Source organism: Pyrus communis, chromosome 13 (genome assembly GCF_963583255.1).
Source record: "Pyrus communis chromosome 13, drPyrComm1.1, whole genome shotgun sequence".
Classification (NCBI taxonomy): Eukaryota; Viridiplantae; Streptophyta; class Magnoliopsida; order Rosales; family Rosaceae; genus Pyrus; species Pyrus communis.
In genome coordinates, this window is record NC_084815.1 from 6,985,817 (window position 1) to 7,005,398 (window position 19,582).

General features: G+C 38.1%; 1 pseudogene; it reads right to left on the reverse strand.

The window, feature by feature from the left end:
* Positions 1-10,197: 10,197 nt before the first annotated feature.
* LOC137712163 (bidirectional sugar transporter SWEET5-like) lies at positions 10,198-10,984 on the reverse strand (annotated as a pseudogene).
* Positions 10,985-19,582: the final 8,598 nt, after the last annotated feature.

A 19,582-nucleotide genomic window follows, 5' to 3' on the forward strand; every position in this document is an offset into this window, starting at 1 on the left:
AAGCTTTACCTTTGCCAAGCGCGGAATACTCGTTTAGATCTACACTAATTCCTAAAGCGTTATGATACTTGTTATACAACCCATGAAATTGGTTACATAAAGAGTAAGGAGTTTTCTCGGACCTTTACCTACGAAATTCCATACAACCACATATACTTTTAATACGAAAGGTTAGCGAATTTCATGTCCCAGAAATCTTTTTTATGTTGTGATGTAGGCCACACAATTCAAAGGATTGAAGAAAGTGAAAGTTAACAACCAAGTGGTCACGCGGACTCGTTTGCTTTTGTAAGTAAGGCGTCCGGCTGCCGACCCTATAGCTAACAACTTTGCAAAAGTTCTACACCAAAACTTATGGCTGCATGAACTATATAGGCCTGTCTGCTCATAAAAAAGTAGCACGCATGTCGTTAGTCTAAAAGTCAAAGGTTAGGCGTAAACAAAAGAAGCGAAGATGAAGAAAAGCGAAGGAAGCAAGTTTATTAAATTTTCTAGCAAAATTGATAAATTAATAGCAAAGGCCGATGTAGTTCAAGCAAAGCAAAAAACAACAAGATAAACAAAGAAAATCTGAAAGGCTACCTAAAAGACTACTTTTCAGCAGCTTGGACATCCCACGACTATCCGGTTGCCATACCTTCAGCACCCGCCACACTCTCAGCAGCAACATTATCCAGCATTTCACCCTTGGCTGCCCCAGCCTAGGTATCAATGGTAGCCTCAAAAGTAAAGGCAAGCAAATTTTCCGGAGAAACAAAAGAGGTCTCGAACTCTTTCCCAGCAAACTCAAAATCGAACGGCCTACCAAAGAGATGATTTATGTAACCCAGTTTATAGAAATGTGCCTAACTTTGAACAAGCGAAGCCTCGAGTCCAACCTTCTCACCCTTCAGTTGCTCGTTCTCCTCGACTAGACCAACGCGAACGCGCTGTAGCCCATTCACTTCATTCTTTAGATTTTTGTTGATCTTCAGTGCACTTTGGAGTTCCAACACTTAGGGTTTAAGCCTATTGACGATCTTCTGGAAGTGGATCACTTGATTATAAGCAGCAGTCAACTCTTCATCCTTTGAGTAAGCAATAAAATGGTGCTCAGAAGCGGCATGTTCAAGATCTTAAATCTGAGGTATGTAACAACCAATCTCATTCTTTAAACTTTCATACTTAACTTGGATCACATCAAGCCTAGTCTTCAAGTCAACAATCTTCTGGCAAGCGGTCTCAAGCTGTAGAGAAGTGGGAATAGAGATATTGGACCCCTTGGTAGCCTTTTGTTATCCTATTGGCCAACGAGCATAGACTCGACTGCCAGAATCATGTTTTTCAGTATCATAGCAAGCAAAGCAGTTCTCCTATATTGGGTCGTATGCTTCACAAAGGAACTTGGGAAAACAACCCTTTAGCGCCATTAATAAGCTTGGCACACACATCCATGTCTTTAAGCAGATCTAGCCTAAAAAACGCACAAATCTCAGCAAACTCTCCAGAAACAGGCTTGGTGGATTTCTCACAACTGCCCACATAAACAATTTCCTCTTTCTTAGCAAGCAAACCAGTCTCAGCAGCAAGAGGAATAGGCCGTGGAGCCACTTTAGCACCAGAGTCCACTTTATCACTCTTCATGGTAGCAAGCCTCTCCAAAGGTGAACCAGACTTAGCCCCCAACAGATGTCTTGGCGTAGACTTTGCCACTGGGGGAGTGACGAAACCTCTACACTGAGCAAACCTATCAGTAATCGTACTAGCTATCTTCGACAGGGCAAATGTCACAAGCTCAGATCTAGCAGCCTCATATTTTTTCCCTTGGAAGAAGTCAAGTCAATCACAAGCCTTTCGACAACATGCGGACCGTCACGAGCAACGGATAAGGTCTTTGGTTTTTTCTCAGCCAACATCTCTTAAGTAGGCGGGGAAGATCTACCCTTTCCATCTTCATTCATAGCAGACTCTATGATAGCGATTAAATGAGCCAATGCATCCACCTTGATTCCTTTTATCTCCTCTCTTGGGGGTAGCCCACTTTTCACCCGGTGAAGAGGATTAAGCAGCCAATGCCATTCACGGTATTGAGTAGGGATATCTAAAACAGCATGTACCTTCATCATATCTAGAGAAGTCTTACAAGTTAAGCCAAATTTCAAATCAACATAAGCAAAGAATGACAATCAACAAATCCGAGAGCAGCTCAGCAAAAGCACAAAACAGTCTACTTACCGATGATGAAAATCATCGGAACACGCAACTTAGGGGAAGAATCAAACTCCTACTCTCCACTTATCTCCAAAGTCTCATTGGTATCTCCCTTACTCGAATGATCGAAGAGCCTATGGTGGGATCGCAGCTGCTCAACTCCATCAATGTGGCCTATGTCAAAGAAGTACCAAAATTCGTTGATAGTTAGATCCATGTTAAAGAATTGGCTTAGGTTGAGGAATCCCACCATCACATAGATCGCATTTGGAGAACATTGAGCGGGGGCACACTTCATGGAGCAAAGCACTTCTTGGAAGAAACACGGCATGGTAAAAGTAAATCCTAACGCAGCATGTGAAACTTGATAGCTCTTTGAGGCCTAATACATGGCTCATAGCTGCTCCTCTCCTTGACACGCTTCACACACACCCCCAACGGAATAACGTGCATGTATGCTTCAAGGAAATTCTTTGAACAAGTCATCAGAACTAATTTTGAAGTGAGCAACCTTAAAGTAGCCTACTTTACTCAAAGACCTGCCTTGACGATACAACTGTGGCACATCATTGTCATGCTTGTGGCTTGAAGAAATTCTACAAAGATACAAGGAAGAATTGTTAGATGGCTGCACAAAAATTATAAATAAAAAAAAAGTGCAACATGCCCCACGGCCCAAAGACAGCAGCCAAGGGAGCCCAGCCCGTGCTGGATCCCATTTCTCTTTCTTAGCCCAATCCAATTAGAAGGGGAACTGGCCCCTCAGTGCCTTCCTTTCTCTCATTTCTTACATGGGCCAGCCCAAAAGCAATAAGAAGCGCACCTTGTTTCTCTTACATACACGAGCCCAAGACTAGTGCCATAACGCTCTAGTCCTGGCCCAAGCTAGGTCGGCCAATATTGTTTCAATTAAAAGTTAAGCCATTTGCTACCGATAAACTCCTAAACACATTCTTTTCAGAATTTTAACCTTGGCATCGGAGATTCTTTAGCCAAAGCAACCCCCCCCCCCCCAAAAAAAAAAAAAAATTCATCGTGGGCGCATGAGACTTTTGGCCTTAATCTTAGGTGTTATTATTTAATTTGTAGGTGCATTTTCGTCAAAGGAGAAGATGGTGGAAATTTGCATCCACAATTAGGGTTAGAAGTAGGCACAGATTAAATTAGGGATAGGGGAATTTTCTAATTTAGGGGAATGGTATATAATTAGGGTTAATTGTATAATTAAGGCTTAATTGAAATTAGGGGTAGTTTTTAATTAGGGGGAATTTAATTAGAGAAAGTAATTAATTTAGAGGAATGGTATATAATTAGGGTAATCTTATAATTAGGGCTTAATTGAAATTAGGGCTAATTTGTAATTAGAAGTAGTTTTTAATTAGGGGTAATTTAATTAGAGAATGTAATTTGGGGGATTAGGGTTAGGGGTAGGTACGGATTAGATTAGGGTTAAGGGAATGTTGTATAATTAAATTATAGCTATATAATTAAAATTAGATTTAGTTTAATTTTCTAAATAATAGTTAGAGCATTTATATTTTTAAATTAATACTTCTGGTTTTAATTACAATTAGACAAATTGTGGAAATTATAAATTTCGGTTTTAACTGTTATTCTTACTTATCAAATTAAGGTTAGGGAGGTTTTTAGTGGCCGGATTAGGTTAAGGTTCTAGGAGAATAGGTTACGGTTCTAGTGGATTAATTTCAATTTGTACAAAATAGTTATATAATGTTATTTTGTAATTACACATTTAGTTTTAAATTTGTTTACCTACACGATTTAATTAATTTTTAAATTATTAATTTTAGTTTTAATTTTATTTCTGTTTTAATTTTGTAGATGTCTCGCCTTATATTTACCTGGAGGGCTGCGAGCAGTGGGTCCTCCGCACCTCCTCCACCACCTCCTACTGCGAGGAGTGCTCCAGTGACAGTGGACCCTCATATGGCTGCGTCAGGAGGACCTGCCGTGGCACGGGCATCGGCACAGGCATCATGAACGTCTTCGGTGACGCTTTTGCCTAGGGCTCGTCGTACTCACCAGTACGCCTGGACTCCTGACATGACATCCGCATCTGACGCCACCCGCCCAGGTAAAATAACAAAATCCATTTAATTTAGTTAATTCAAATGTAGTTATTTGCTACTTTAACAAAAAAAAAAAAAATGGAGAAGAAAAATTTAAACCTAGCTAAATGACTACTTAAATATATTTACAAAACTTGCAGGTAGCCCTTTACCACAGTGGTGGAAAGGTGTTGTGCCCTTGCATGACGGTGTGGGTTCGAACCCCATTGGTGACTAATATAACATTTAACATTTAACTTACTCCGCTATCGTTTCGCTCAAAAAAAAAATATATATATATATATATATATATATATTTTTACAAAACTTGCTTTTTATCTTTAAAAAGATGCGTTTTAGATTATAACCTTGTGTAACATTTAAATCCAATTTTCGTCCCTTAAAAAATTGTTCACAATGTTGCTTGCCTGTGTACTTTATTGTTTATTACTATTTACATGTTTTGGGAATTGGTATAAATGTAAGGGAGGTTCTGCCAAAATTTTGGTAAATTTTTAACTTAACGTTTGATGTTTGTTTTGTTGTTTTGCAGCTAAGAAAAACACTCGGGACCTTGCCGACAGCTGAAGATGGGGCAGGTCACCTGGGTGACAAACGATCATATCACGATAGTATACGACGAGAGGCATTGGGCTGCACCTACAGTGGAGTAGCATAGTGCATTGGTCCACAACGTGGGACATGTCGTTAGGACCGAGTGCCCTATGTTGTGGAAATTGTGGCACGAGATCCCGGCAAAGATGAAGAACCTAGTCCGCTACTGTTTATCGGTAAGTCCCAAACTTTGTTTTATTCAATTATATATCAAGTTCATATTTTTATATTAATTTTTTTTTCAACTTTAACTTCAATTTTAATTTTAGTTTTTTATTATTTTAATTTAATACTCGGTAAATTGTAGACAAACTACAATTTTGACAACATAAACGAGTGGATGAACAACCACCTGGATAAGTTATTTTACGGGCGGTACAAGCGGTGGAAGAGCGACCTCCACAAACATTATGAGCTTGCCGAGCAGCTGTACATAAGTACTTCGTTTCAAATTCTTATTTTATGCTTCCAAATATTCATTAGTACATAACAACATATTTACCACATCAATTCCATCACAGACATCAACAACTTGTGGTAGAAACTTTTCAATTACCACGGTCAAGTGTAGCTCGTGGTAGATAACATTAATCTACCACAGTCAGATTCTGGCCCGTTGTTAAAAGTGAATAATCTACAATGGTTTTTAATCCCAAGATGGAATATCAAAACCACCATGCGATATGCTCGTAGTGGTTACTTCGAACGACCACACTGCCTTTTGAAAATTCACCATGCCAGCGGCCAGTGGTGGATTTTTCTTGTTCTTTTTTATTTTTTATTTTTTGTTTCTATATTTTAGAGGATATTAAAACCTAAAATCCAAATTATTTTCCCCTTGCGTGAAATTGGACGAAAACCCTAAAAAGAAAATGTGAATCCTTTTGTTTCTCCATCTCTTCCATCTCTGGTCTAGGTTTGCTCGTCTCTTTCCAGCCATTTCTCCCTCAATCAGTGGCAACCTCCTCCATCACTCAGGTTTCTTTTATCCTATATCTTTTGTTTTTGTTTTCTTGTTCTGAATAAGCATTTAAATTATCATTGATCATTGAAGTTGGAGATGTGTATGCATTCTTGTGGCTTACAGCTTGCAAATTTCTCTTCCGGCATTTCGCTCTCTCTCACATCCATCCAAAGGCACACACTTTTCTCATCATCATCATAAATATATTAAATTTTGAGTTGAGAAGTATGTTTTTACTGTTTTGTTCTTCCAATTCAATAAAAAGAATGTTTTTGACGCCCCAAAATCAGGATTCTGTCATGGAGCAGCACTTGCTGTTGAAATTAGGTTCCCTAACCGTTTGTTTTTAATGTTTTGTTCTTCCAATTCAATAAAAAGTTTGGATGTTGCAGCTACTGCTGTATATACATATATATAACAACAATATTCAAACTGGTAAAGAGAAGAATGAACTTCTATATATATTATCAATGTAGTAATGAATAAATAGAGAATAAATGTATACAATTAATCTGTTCAGACCAAAAACAATGTACAATCTTTAAGGGCCAAACTGTATCATCAAAGTTGATGAACCTCTTCTTCCTTAAGTTTTGGTGTAATATTGGAAATTAGGTGTGGATAGTGCAGTAGTGATCAAAGTAAGAAGGGGTGCCCTTAAAGTATACAGCACAAACCAGTTGTATATAAGGAACAAAGATATGCAGTAGTAAGACTTCGATCAATTGAAACTGCAATTCCGACTATACTAGTGTAAATGTTGTAAAGAAAATGCTTGTTCACTTTTTTTTTTTTATATATAATATGTTCCTGCTAATTCACATCAAATGAACTCTTTGCTAATTCACAGAAAATGCTTGTTCACTTTTTTTTATATATAATATTGATTGCTAAGAAGATGGTTTCTATGTGTCTTGTTTGTATGAATCGTATGTATTAGCAAATGGTTTCGTGCATGTATTAATTTCATATTTGTAATTTAAGTGTTGATACAAGTTATACTTGAATATATATATATATATATATATAGAGAGAGAGAGAGAGAGAGAGAGAGAGAGAGAGAGAGAGAGAGAGAGAGAGAGAGAGAGAGAGCCCTTAAGGGAAGGGATTCCCATTTTTCCAAAAAAATAGGGACACCCTCTTAACCGTTAAATTTGGCTTTAATGAAATTCTGTGGTTGAGATTCTGTGGCCTGTGATTTAATCTCAACCACAGAATTTCATTAAAGCCAAATCTAACGGTCAAGAGGGTGTCCCTATTTTTTTTTTTTTAAAATGGGAATCCCTTTCCTTAAGGGGCTTGTATATATATAAAATATGTGTATGTGTGTATATATTTAATATATTTTGCCATTAAGCTGTGAGTTGTGGTTATTTTAGGACTACTTTTTATTTGTAATTGAGTAGCATTGTTGGAAACGATCATTGTCAACTATCTGATTGCAATGGACAAAGATTGGCTAACATTTTTTAGGTATATTATCTGCCTCAATGAATTTCATTTTTGACATTGATAACCTCTATTTGAAGTGATTAAGATTTATTTATAATACCGACCATCAACAGAATACAGAGAGGGTGCACAAAAGTTTGTACAAGTAGCTAAAGAATATGGAGGAAATTGAGATAAGATCATTTGATCATCACTAGTACAAAAACATACTTGCGCGATGGAGAAAATTGAGTCACGCAAAGTATTGTTACGCAACGGTAACAACAAAACATCACGCAAAGGCATTTTGCGCAACGGAACTTTGCACGATGAAGACCTTTGTCACGCAAAATAGTTTCGCGCGACTAAGGACCACCTTAGTCGCACAATGTTGGGAAAAAAACGGTAAAAGTCTTGGTTTAGTGCCAAAATTTTGTGCGACTCACAGGCCACATCACACTAACATCATTTGCGTGATGAAGGTGTGCATTCGTCGCGCAAAATAGCTTTGCGTGATGTAGGTACACCTTCGTCGCGCAAAGCTATTTTGCGCGACGGCAGTCTTCGTTGCGCAAAACTATTTTGCGCAACAAAGGTGCACGTATGTCGTGCAAAGCTATTTTGCGCGACGAATGCACACCTTCATGGCACAAAGTCAATGACTTTGTGGTATAACATAAGATTTTGTGGTATCCACTTGTGTAAATATTTTCACCTGATGATCGAATTAGTTCATTGTATTCATTAAGGATCAAGCAGTGTAGCTGTAAAAAATCATCAAAACTACTTTGCGCTACATATAACCTTCATGCATTGCGCAAAGTAGTTTTGCGCGATGCATGTTACTTCTTCGTTGTGCAAACCCTGCTTTCACTACCTTGGCACGACGGTTGGTACGCGACGAAGGTTTTGTTGGGCTAATTTTCAGGCAACGTTTTTTGACTTTGCGCAATGAAGGACTTGCATCGCGCAAACTGTTTTTTGTACTAATGCGCATATAATATGTCAAAACCAATGTTTTCAACTACATGTGATTGTGTATGAACACTTGGTTATGAATGGAATAGATCCTTCATATGCTACTTAGGTGTTCCATGGTGAAGAAGAACCTATTCTTGAACAACATGACTATGCCAACATGACACAAACATATAAGATGTATAGGGATGTCTTGGCTAAAGATGATGCAACTGGAAAAGCAAATTTTCTAATTGGAGATGAGAATTTCAAACAAAAGATTGAAGAAGTTGAAGCTCCTCTATATGAAGGTTGTACAGAGTACACAAAGTTGTCAGCAACTGTAGTTTTATACAAGATTAAAGCTTCCAATGATGCAACATATAAGCTTTTTGATGAGCTCCTCCAAGCCCTAAAAGACATGCGTCTGGAAGGTAATACACTTCTGAATTCAATGAATTTGAGTAAGAAGTTACTTAAGGTATTTAATTTAGGCTTTGAGAACATAGATGCATGTGTAAATGATTGCTGCTTATTTTGGAAAAGACTTTGAACAACTTGAGACATGTCCAAAGTGTGGTTTTGCACGCTGGTAGGTTGGTAAACGTAATAATCACATTTACAAAGAAGTTTCTGCAAAGGTGTTGCTCTACTTTCCTATTATACCAAGATCTAAGTGAATTTTTCAAGATGATGACTTAACATGGAACCATACCAACAAAAGTCAGGACAGTAAGATGTGACATCCAATTGATTCGCTAGCATGGATGTCTATAGACACTAAATATCCTAATTTTGCCTCAAATCCGCGAAACTTGAGACTTAATTTAGCTACCGATGGAATTAACCCATTATGCCAGCTAAGCTCTAGATATAGTTGTTGGCTAGTTATATTAGTTACATACAATCTTCCTCCATGGTTAGCCATGTTGAAGGAGAATTTGATGTTGACATTACTAATTCCTGGGAAGAAACAACCAGGAAACGATATTGATGCTTACTTGCAACCACTCATAGAAGATTTATGTGTGTTGTGGAATGAAGGAGTAGGTGTATTTGATGCAACTACAAATTCTACTTTCAATTTGAGGGTTATTTTGATGTGGACAATCAATTATTATCCCGGTTATGGTAACTTGGCTGGATGTTTTACAATGGGCAGGTTTGCTTGTGCGGCATGTGGAAGCATGTATATACCGGCAATGGAAGATTTTTTCCACCTTCCCATGAGTTTCGCGAGAAGGGTAAAGGGTTTGATGGGAATTATGATATTGGGCAAAAACCAAGGATATTGACAGGTGAAGAAGTTTTATGTGCTTCTGAAGCAGCTGGAAGGGATTATGGAAAAAAGTCAACTACACAAAATGACACAAAAAGGAAGATGAGTGTAAAGAAAGGCGTACAGACAACAGGAAGTGATCCTATTAACATATGAAAAAAGAAATCAAATTTCTTTGACTTGCTGTATTGGAAAGTTTGACATTTATACTTAACATTTAACTATAAAGAAAAGTACGATTTTTTTTTCACAACTAATTTTCTTATTCTTGCTTGTTTTGCAGAAATTATGTTTGAGGCATAATTTGGACATCAAGCACATAGAGAAAATTGTTTGTGAAAGTATCGTTGGCACATTGCTACATATTAAAGGTAAATTAAAGTATGGATTTAATTGTTGTAAAGATTTAAAGGTATTGGGCATTCGGTGCATCACTGAAGAGAAATGAAATAAAGTAATTATTATTTACAATTTACAACAATTAAGCGAAAATATATAAGAAAAGATGTCTTCTAAGAGTAATACTAGGGAAATTATATTTGTAGATAAAATTTTATAAACTACATGACATGGAAGTTGATGATTGGATTATTACTTAAGTGTTGATTAACGGACTTATTTCTTATTGGTGACGTATCATTTAGTTTGCAAATTTAGTCTATAAATTTAACCTACTTAGCATTACTCGTCTTCTAAACGTTGGAAAGTTGAACATCCAATTTTGGCTTTTCATCATCCTCATCCCATTTGGTGGTCTGGTAGTAAGTGTCGTACAAGATGAGTTGCACCAAGCCAGAAATTGTTCCTAAACCATTTGGAATCTACAAAATTTGTTCAAACAAAATTGTTAAAATATCAAGAAAAACAATTTCAGAAACGGATCAAAACTCTTATCGTAAATTAAAATGATCGTTTCGATAATTACCAGAATATAGGGGTCAAATTTAAGAAGTGCATAGATGAGCTACATAATTCCATTGCAAAAGTTAGCTAGCGAGAGGGCAAATGGCATGTGCTTAACACTCTGCGTCTTGATAATCAATTTCTGTCGTCCAAGAAAGGCAACACATCAACTTGATTCAAGACATTTAGTATGTAGCATTTGGAGGTGTTTAGTGACCACCTCACTTTAATAGAAGTAAGTCGTCAGTAAATGTTGAAGACAATAGACAAGAGCCCAATTATCATAGATCGGTCTTTCGTGGAGTGGAAGAAGTGTAGGGTAAAGAAAACCACAGTGGCAAAGAATGCAGCTTCCACCAGAAGAGCAATGATAAACTCATAATGTGCAGTTTAGTTATTAGTATTAATACGACTTACGCGGTTTTTCCCAGAAGAATATGTGAAGAAGATGGCAATATAAACGAGTTCAATAAAAAATCAAGTGCCATGGATTGTAATGACAAGAAGGCTATCCAAATGAACAATCGCCATTCCGTAAAACGACCACATTGCACAATTAATATTAAGAAATATCATAGTAATATATTTTGAAATATATTTACGGAATATGGTTTAAGTCAAATCCCACTAAATGTGGGATACGATCTTCTAGCCATTGTTGTAGGGTTAATTAGTTGACCTAGGTTTGTTTATATTGCATTATATAGTTTGTTAAAGGATACAGACGAAAAGCATTCAATCTCTCACTTGTCATAGCCTTCCAATCTAGCCATTTGAATATTCAACTATTTTAACATGCTATCAGAGCATAAGAGCAACTCCACCCCTATCCACTTTGCGCTAGCACCCAGCCCATTTATCCACTTAATTGAACAGTAATAGACCCAATGAACAGTAATAGGCCAAAGCATCTCCACCCCAAAAAAAATGTGCTGGCACCTAGTCTAAAAATGCGCTGGCACAAACGATCCCCTACAAAATGCGCTGGCACCCAGTCCATTTAAAATATTAAATAACGTTTTTATAAAATAATAAAAAAAAATAGTTTTAATTTCGGATAGGATTTTTAACCAATCTCGTCACGCCATGTGTCATTATCCGAACGTACTATTTTTTGAATAGATTTCCGCTAAGATTTTCAACCAATCCCGACAACCCACGTGTCACTTCCTGTTTACAATAATTTAGGCAAGATTTCGATAAGATTTTTAACCAATCTCGTCACGCCACGTGTCATTATCCGAACGTACTATTTTTTTAATAGATTTCCGCTAAGATTTTCAACCAATCACGTAGTGCCACGTGGCATTGTCCAGAACCTCATCTTCTTCTTTTTTTGTCCATATAAACCCTACATCCCTACATCCATCCTCACACTAAACTCAATCCTTTTTTTTAGCTCAGAATTCTTCTTTATCGTTTTCAAATCTTGAGTTCTTACAATGTCTTCTTCAAGGAGAGCGTATAAACAGTTGCAAGAGCAGCAGAAAAGGTTGTTGGCACAACAGGAAGAATTGGTCAATCTTGACCAAGGTGGAGGTGGAGATGAGGCCTTCGCAATGGAGGAGGATGAGGATGATCACCATAGAAGGCGGAGGGCCTCACATTCCCGCCGTATCATGGAAGCTATGGGTCAGATAGCCAAACCCGGACGTGCGGCAAACATCGATAGAAGAAGGGAAAGACGAGGTAAAGATCTCTTGGAAGATTATTTTATTCCCAACAGCGTTTACCCTGATCATGTTTTTAGACGTCGTTTTAGAATGCAACGAAGTTTGTTCGCTAAAATCATGAGTGATGTTTGCAACCATGATCCATATTTTGTGCAAAAAGAGGATGCTTTTCATGTTCTAGGTCTTCTTCCTAAGCAAAAAATTACGGCTGCCTTGCGAATGCTTGCATATGGAGCATCTGCAGATCAAGTGGATGAGATCGTAAGGATGGGAAAAACAACAGTTCTGGAGTCCCTGATGCGGTTTTGCTCTGCAATTGAAGCCCTCTACACCAATGAGTACCTTCGACAACCCACGACAAGGGACATGCGAAGGCTTCTGAGGAAGGGTGAGATGCGAGGCTTCCCTGGCATGATTGGAAGCATCGACTGCATGCACTGTACTTGGAAAAACTGTCCAAGTGCATGGCAAGGAGCTTATGGCGACAGAAAATGAGCCAAAAGCATCATTCTGGAAGCGGTGGCTTCTTTTGATACATGGATTTGGCATGCTTTTTTTGGTGTTCCAGGAGCTCAGAATGACCTAAACGTCCTTGCCCAATCTCCAGTGTTTGAGGAACTGCTACAAAGGCGTGGGCCGAGATGCACATATTGGGTTAATGGTAATAAATACGAGGGACCATACTACTTTGCAGATGGTATTTACCCAAGGTGGTCAACATTTATCAAAACAGTGCCACACCCGCAGAGTGAAAAAGAGAAACACTTCGCAAAGTGTCAAGAAGGGTGTAGGAAGGATGTCGAGCATTGTTTTGGTATCCTGCAAGCTCGTTGGGCCATTGTCAGGCCTGCAGCTAGAATGTTTGATGTCGAGGCTCTTCGATCCATCATGATGACGTGTATTATTCTTCACAACATGATTGTTGAAGACGAGTATGATTATGATGCCGTCGATGAATACGAGCCGGATCCGATGAACAACTCAAGAACACAAATCTACTATGCTCATGACCGGATCGAAGATCCCGTGCAACACGCGCCGTTGGAACGCGATGGACGTTACAATGAATTGATTGTTCAACGATACACTTCATTGCAAGAGCCATACTGGCACATAGCCCGCCAGAATGACTTGATTGACCATCAGTGGAGATTGCACGAAGGCGAAGATAATTAAAATAAGGCTTGTGGTTGAAGAATAAAGTGTATTGTTTTTTAAGTAATCTTATTTAGTGTGTTTGCTTTTTTTTTTTAAGTTTAAATGGTGAGGTTATGTAATTTTTTTGGTGTTTTAAGTTTAAATGGTGAGGTTATGTAATTTTAAGTTTAAATGGTGTTTTATGTAATTTTATTTGGTGTTTTAAGTTTACATAAGAAATTAAATAAAGTTCTAAAAATAAATAAGAAATTACATAAGAAATTAAATAAAGTTCTAAAAGTAAATAAGAAATTACATAAGAAATTAAATAAAGTTCTAAAAATAAATAAGAAATTACATAAGAAATTAAATAAAGTTCTAAAAATAAATAAGAAATTACATAAGAAATTAAATAAAGTAGTACAAATAAATGCGAAATTATACAAAGTCTGTGGAGTTAGGATATGTGGTGCTAGGATCTTGGTTGCTAGGATTTCTGTAGCTGGAACCCCATTGACTTGTTTCGGCATCTCTTGCACGCCTCCTTCGCACGACATCTCTTTTTTCTGATGTCCAAAAATATTTTGAATTCGGAGACAGTCCTACTAGAGACTTGTTCATAGTGTCACGATCTGTTTGAGCCATCCTTTCTTCTCTAAGCATCTCATTCTCTCGATGAAGTGCTTCTCTAATCATCTCGTTCTCTCGATTAACTATTTCTCTTTGTCTCTCAGCCGCCGCATCACGAGCCTCAATAGCTGCAATAATTGCTGCCATAGCAGCAGCTTTTTCCTCATCTCTAGCCTTTTCCCATGCCATGCTCAGTTCACCTTGACGAGTAAGTTCCTCCATATATTTAGTGTAGTCATTTTTGGAAGAACTACCTTTTTTCTTTGATGCCTTTTTACCTTGAGGCTTGAGGGACTGACGAGTCGGTTGGGTCTCTGGCACTTGTTCAGGCGTCCCTTCCGTGTCTTCAAATGTGTTGGCTTCTTGTTCGGCTGTGTCTGCTTCTGGCGAACTGTGTAGACCCATACCGTGCATGACAACTTCTGGATCGGTTGCCACAATTTTGTATCTAGGGCAATCTTTGACAATTTGCCAACATTCCCATTTGTTGAATGATTTGTTATGGTTCTTTGCATTGTAGAATGCTTGTGCTTGTAGTGTCTATAAAAATGTGGGATAAGATAGTATTAAAAAATACGGGTGTAACACAAATAAATAAATTAAAATATTGATGGACATGGAATGCATATAAATTACATAAGAAATTACATAGAAATTACATAAAATATTGATGAGCGTGGAATGCATATTACATAAAAATTACATAAGAAATTAAATAAATTAAAATATTGATGTGGGTGGAATGCATATAAATAAATAAAAATATTGTTACCTCATCCGCTAAACTTGTCCCACTACGCAGATTACCAGAAGCATGAGAGAGGGCGTTTTTCCAACAAGTAAAGGATGCGTTGAGTTTTTTCCAACGACCTTGAAGACCTTGACTAAATCTGGCATCTTTTCCATGTACATCGCAAAACGATTTCGTAATTTTACTCCACATTTCTCGCTTATCCATCTCATTACCCGTAATCGGGTCATGAGTAGTGCGAACCCAACATTCACACAACGTAACATCTTCACTGAGCTTCCACGAAGTCATTTTTTTCTCTCAAAGTGTACAAAATATTCAAATGTAGAAAGTGTAGAAAATATTGAAATGTGGTGTAAGGTGGAAGATAAGGGTTAGGTATTTATAGAAAAAAATAATTAATTTTTTAAAATTTTTCTGTATTTTTTTAAAAAATTTTGACATTTTTTAATTAATTTTTAATAAATTTTAATGTTGTAATTAATCTGGACCGTTGGATTTGAAAAATAATCAAATCCAATAGCCAACACGCTGCTACGTGGCCAACGGTCAAATTTCTGACCTTTGGGCCTTTTTTTTTTTTTTTAATTTTTGGTGAAAAAAACGTGGACCGTTGATCTGTGATCGGACGGTCCAATTTAAAAGTGAAATTTAAATTTTTTTTACCGTTAGAAATCCAACGGCTCTAAGGAGGGCCACGTAGCCCTTTGATAGTCGGCTGCAACTTGGCCTGCACGCGGGCCCCACCGCCTGCAATTGCTGTCGGTGACTCGCCTGGAATCGCGCGTGTTGTGCACGCGCCAGGGAAACGGACCGGCCTCTGGGTCTGTCCATTTTGGGCTGGGCTCTTGACTGGCACGGGCTGGGTGCCAGCCTGTTTTCCGGGCTGGAGCTGATTCACTCAGTGCTGGGCCATTTTCTTCACTTGGTGCCGGGCCTTTTACCACGAGCTGGAGTTGCTCTAAGGTCCTGGTGCCCAACTGCTTACGTTATTGTATTCTCAAGCATCATATCAGACACAGTACTTGAAACACCAACCATTTATCAAATCCAGAAATCCATCGCATCTTTTACAAAACAACAAATGTCATCAGGATCAACCGAAATTTTTTCAATCACTGCTGCTGTTCAAAGTTGACCAAACCATTCCTTCTACAATTCCAAGAATCTCCATTGTGAATTTTGTGATAAAGACGGACCTATAGTTGACATCTGTAGGACTTGGAAATATCATTGCAAGTTATGTGATAAAAGGGGCCACACTGAAGACAGATGCAAATTTAAAAATGGAACAATGGTTCCTAATAATGGGGAAAAGCAAGGCATCAACCATAGCAAAATATCACACCAACACAGGTCCCAGCCTCCACCGAACCTATTGCAAGGACTCTTAGCAGAGCAGCTTCAACAATTAGCCCACTTTGTGTCCATAATGAATTTAAATCATACCTCTGGTAATAATTTATGCAAATGCAGCGGGTCTGTATTCCTCTACTGTTGCCTCCGTTAATTCTGTATTTACTCAACCTTAGATTTTGGATAGTGGGGCTACCAATCACATCACTTTAGATCCTTCACTTTTCACCAAAACCAAATCTTCACAAATTTCCACCATTAAATTACCCACAAGCTCTTCGACCACAATTACTTCCATTGGCATCATACCATTCAATTCAGCTATTACATTAGACAACATTCTATGTGTTCCCTTTTTTCACTTAAATCTCATGTCTTCTTGTTTCCCACTTTCTGTATCTTGCAGCACTTGGCTACAGGGAAGATAATTGAATCGGGTAAGCAACGTGATGGTCTTTATTACATGTCGTCGTTGCAACAGTCACCTCTCTCCTGTCACGTTTCCCATCCCTCAAATTTATGGCATATACGACTAGGACATCCTTCATCAACTCGTCTCAAATTAGTACTTCCCTTGTTGCCTTCAAATAATAATTCTTTTGATAATAATTGTACTATTTGTCCCATGGCTAAACAAACCAGACTTCCATTTCCTTTAAGTTCTATATCCACTCATGCACCATTTGATTTGTCACACTATGATATTTGGGTCCTCATAAAGTTCCTACGCATTCAGGGTCTCATTTTTTTCTCACCATTGTCGATGATTTTACTAGGTGCACATGGGTTTTTTTGATGTAACATAAATCCGAAACTCAATACCTTTTAAAATCGTTTGTTACTTTTGTTCATACTCAATTTCATGCAAAAATCAAAGCAACAAGGATTGATAATGGGTCTGAATTTTTATCCATGAAAGATTTTTTCCAAACTAAAGACATTGAATATCAACGCACACGTGCCTACACTCCACAACAAAATGGAGTTCTCGAACGTAAGCACCGTCACATTATCACTGTTTCACGTAGCTTACGTTTCCAATCTCAGGTTTCCATTTTAGGACGATTGTGTCTTCACTGCTATCTACCTCATTAACCAATTACCATCTCCTTTGTTATCCAACAAATCCCTTTTTGAGTAGTTATATAATTGTTCCCCCTCTTTTGGTCACTTGAAAGCTTTTGGTTGTTTGTGTTTTGTCACTGTTGTTCACCCTACAATTTGATTCTCGTGCTAAACGTTGTGTCTTTGTTGGATACCCCACTAGTCAAAAGGGTTACAAATTATACGATCTAGAAACTAAAAAAAAATTTGTCAGTCGTGATGCTCAATTTACTGAGACCATTTTTCCTTTCACTCTATGACATCCTCACCTATCATCCCACGTTCCCCCATTTTGAATGACCATGTTGGGACCTCTCCCATTGCCAATAACCCCAAGACTTGCTAACACCCACTTTGTCAACCCACTCGTACCCATATCTTCCCCTGACTAGCTTCCATCACCTAATCCTACCCCATCACAACCTTATAGGCCATGGTCCCCTCCACCTAATCTTACCCCCTCACACTTATGTAGCCTAGGCCCTTACCACTAACTCCTCATTCTCTAGACATGCTCCCATCAAACATCATTTCTCCTTCCCCACATGAAACTCCACCACACATTGCCATGCCTAACTACCCTCATCTACCTGACGCATCTACATCTCCACCATACCTCTTTCATCTACCTGACGCGTCTACCTTAGGCAAGTTACCATCCCCACCACTTCCACGCCAGTCTTTCTGTCCTAAGCAACCTCCATTATGGCATAAAGGCTATCACGTTACCAACCAGGTTAGTCACTCTCCCTCGGAGCTTCGTCATTCCTCAGGTACTCGATATCCTCTTTCTCAGTTTCTTTCTTATTCGCGGCTTTTTTCTGCCCATTGTGCTTTTCTAGCTAACATTGCAGGTCGCCAAAAATTTGATGCGAACTAAATAAGCACACAAATTAAAACCCTCTTGTGACAATTGTAGTATATGTATAAGTAGGGATCGTTCTTAACCGGGGATTAGGAGGGATTGCAAAATCACTTGGAAACTGACTCAAAAACGTAAAACAAAGGTTAAAACACTAAACTAGACTCAAAGAATGCAAAACTAAACAATAAAACACTAAAACAAACCAAAAGACTCAAAACAGCCCCAAAACACTCAAAACTGCCTTAAAAACACTTTCTGGGCAGTTTTGAGCACTTTGACTACTTTGGACGAATTTGGGAAATAAATTGATTCAAAACACTTAGAAACACAAACTAAGACACTTTCTAACTAAATTGGACGCTAAAGTAAAGGGGGATTTGGTTTTTGACGAAATTAACTAAAATGCACAGATTCTAATTTAAAACAGATTGTAAAGATGAATGTGATGAAAATATGGATGAATGCTAGCTAGAAGGTTCTTCTCCACACATGTCACACTTGCATACAATATGATTTTCAGTTGGTCTTTCGATGAATTATGAAACTCAACACCCCGGGTTAATTAGGTCCGCTTAAATTAACCTTCAGATTTCCCTAGAATCATTGAATTGGATGAATATACATCGCAAACAAATTATTCCTAACAAGTTCTCTATATGAACAGCATGATAAAGATACAAGTTAGAATCATTACGTTCTTTGGAAATCATAAGTGTTGACGAGGCATTCGTTACTATGATGAGCATGAAACTAGTGCCAAGAATTCATTTAACGCGATTGTTTATAAGCAACCTCCACTACTTGTGAATATAAGTTCATAACTATTAGGTGAAATTCACTTATATTCTAGCGTCATATTCATGCATGAAAATTAAGTGTGCACTCTCAATAAACATACACAAATAAGTTATCAATCAAGCAGTTAAACAAATTGAATCCACAATTCATGAAATTCCAATAAAAGGTAATCAAATCATATTGCAAGCATAAACATGGTTTCGAATCACCCCTAGCTAAATAGGGGTTTAGCCTCTCATGTTCACAGAAAGAGAAATAAAATTGAATTTAAACATAAAGATTAAAAGATTGATTACACCTAGAACGCCCAACGAATCCACTTGAATTTCTGCGCGTCTAAGTCCCTCTTTCTTCTTCTCCTTGCTGCGGCAGAGATGGTGTGGGTGGTTTTTGGATGATTTTCTGGTTTAGGGATAGGTTTATGGTGATATGGTGGTGTGGCAAGGTGGTGAAGTGATGGAGGAAGGTTTGTATGGTGGCTAGAATGGTGGAGATGGCTGCGGCAAGGATGGGAATTGGCTGCAATGGATGGGGGAGATGGAGAGGTGGCTGCGGCTTAGGTGGGAGAATTAGGTTTTGGTGGCTGAATCATATATGGGAGCTACGGCTTAGGGGGAATTAGGGTGAATGATGGGAATTGCTGCGGATTGAATGGAGAAAGGGTGATGGAGGCTACGGCTTAGGGTGAATGTATGTGGCTGAATGTGAGAGTGAATGAGAGAAGAGAGTGTGAACACGGAAAATTCCTGAAACAAGAGACAAGAATAACGCGTACAAAATATATTTTTTGTTTGTATTGATTTTGGGGTTACAATCTCTTTGTAATTTGATCCTCTGATTCTATCTTCGTAGGGTGTAGG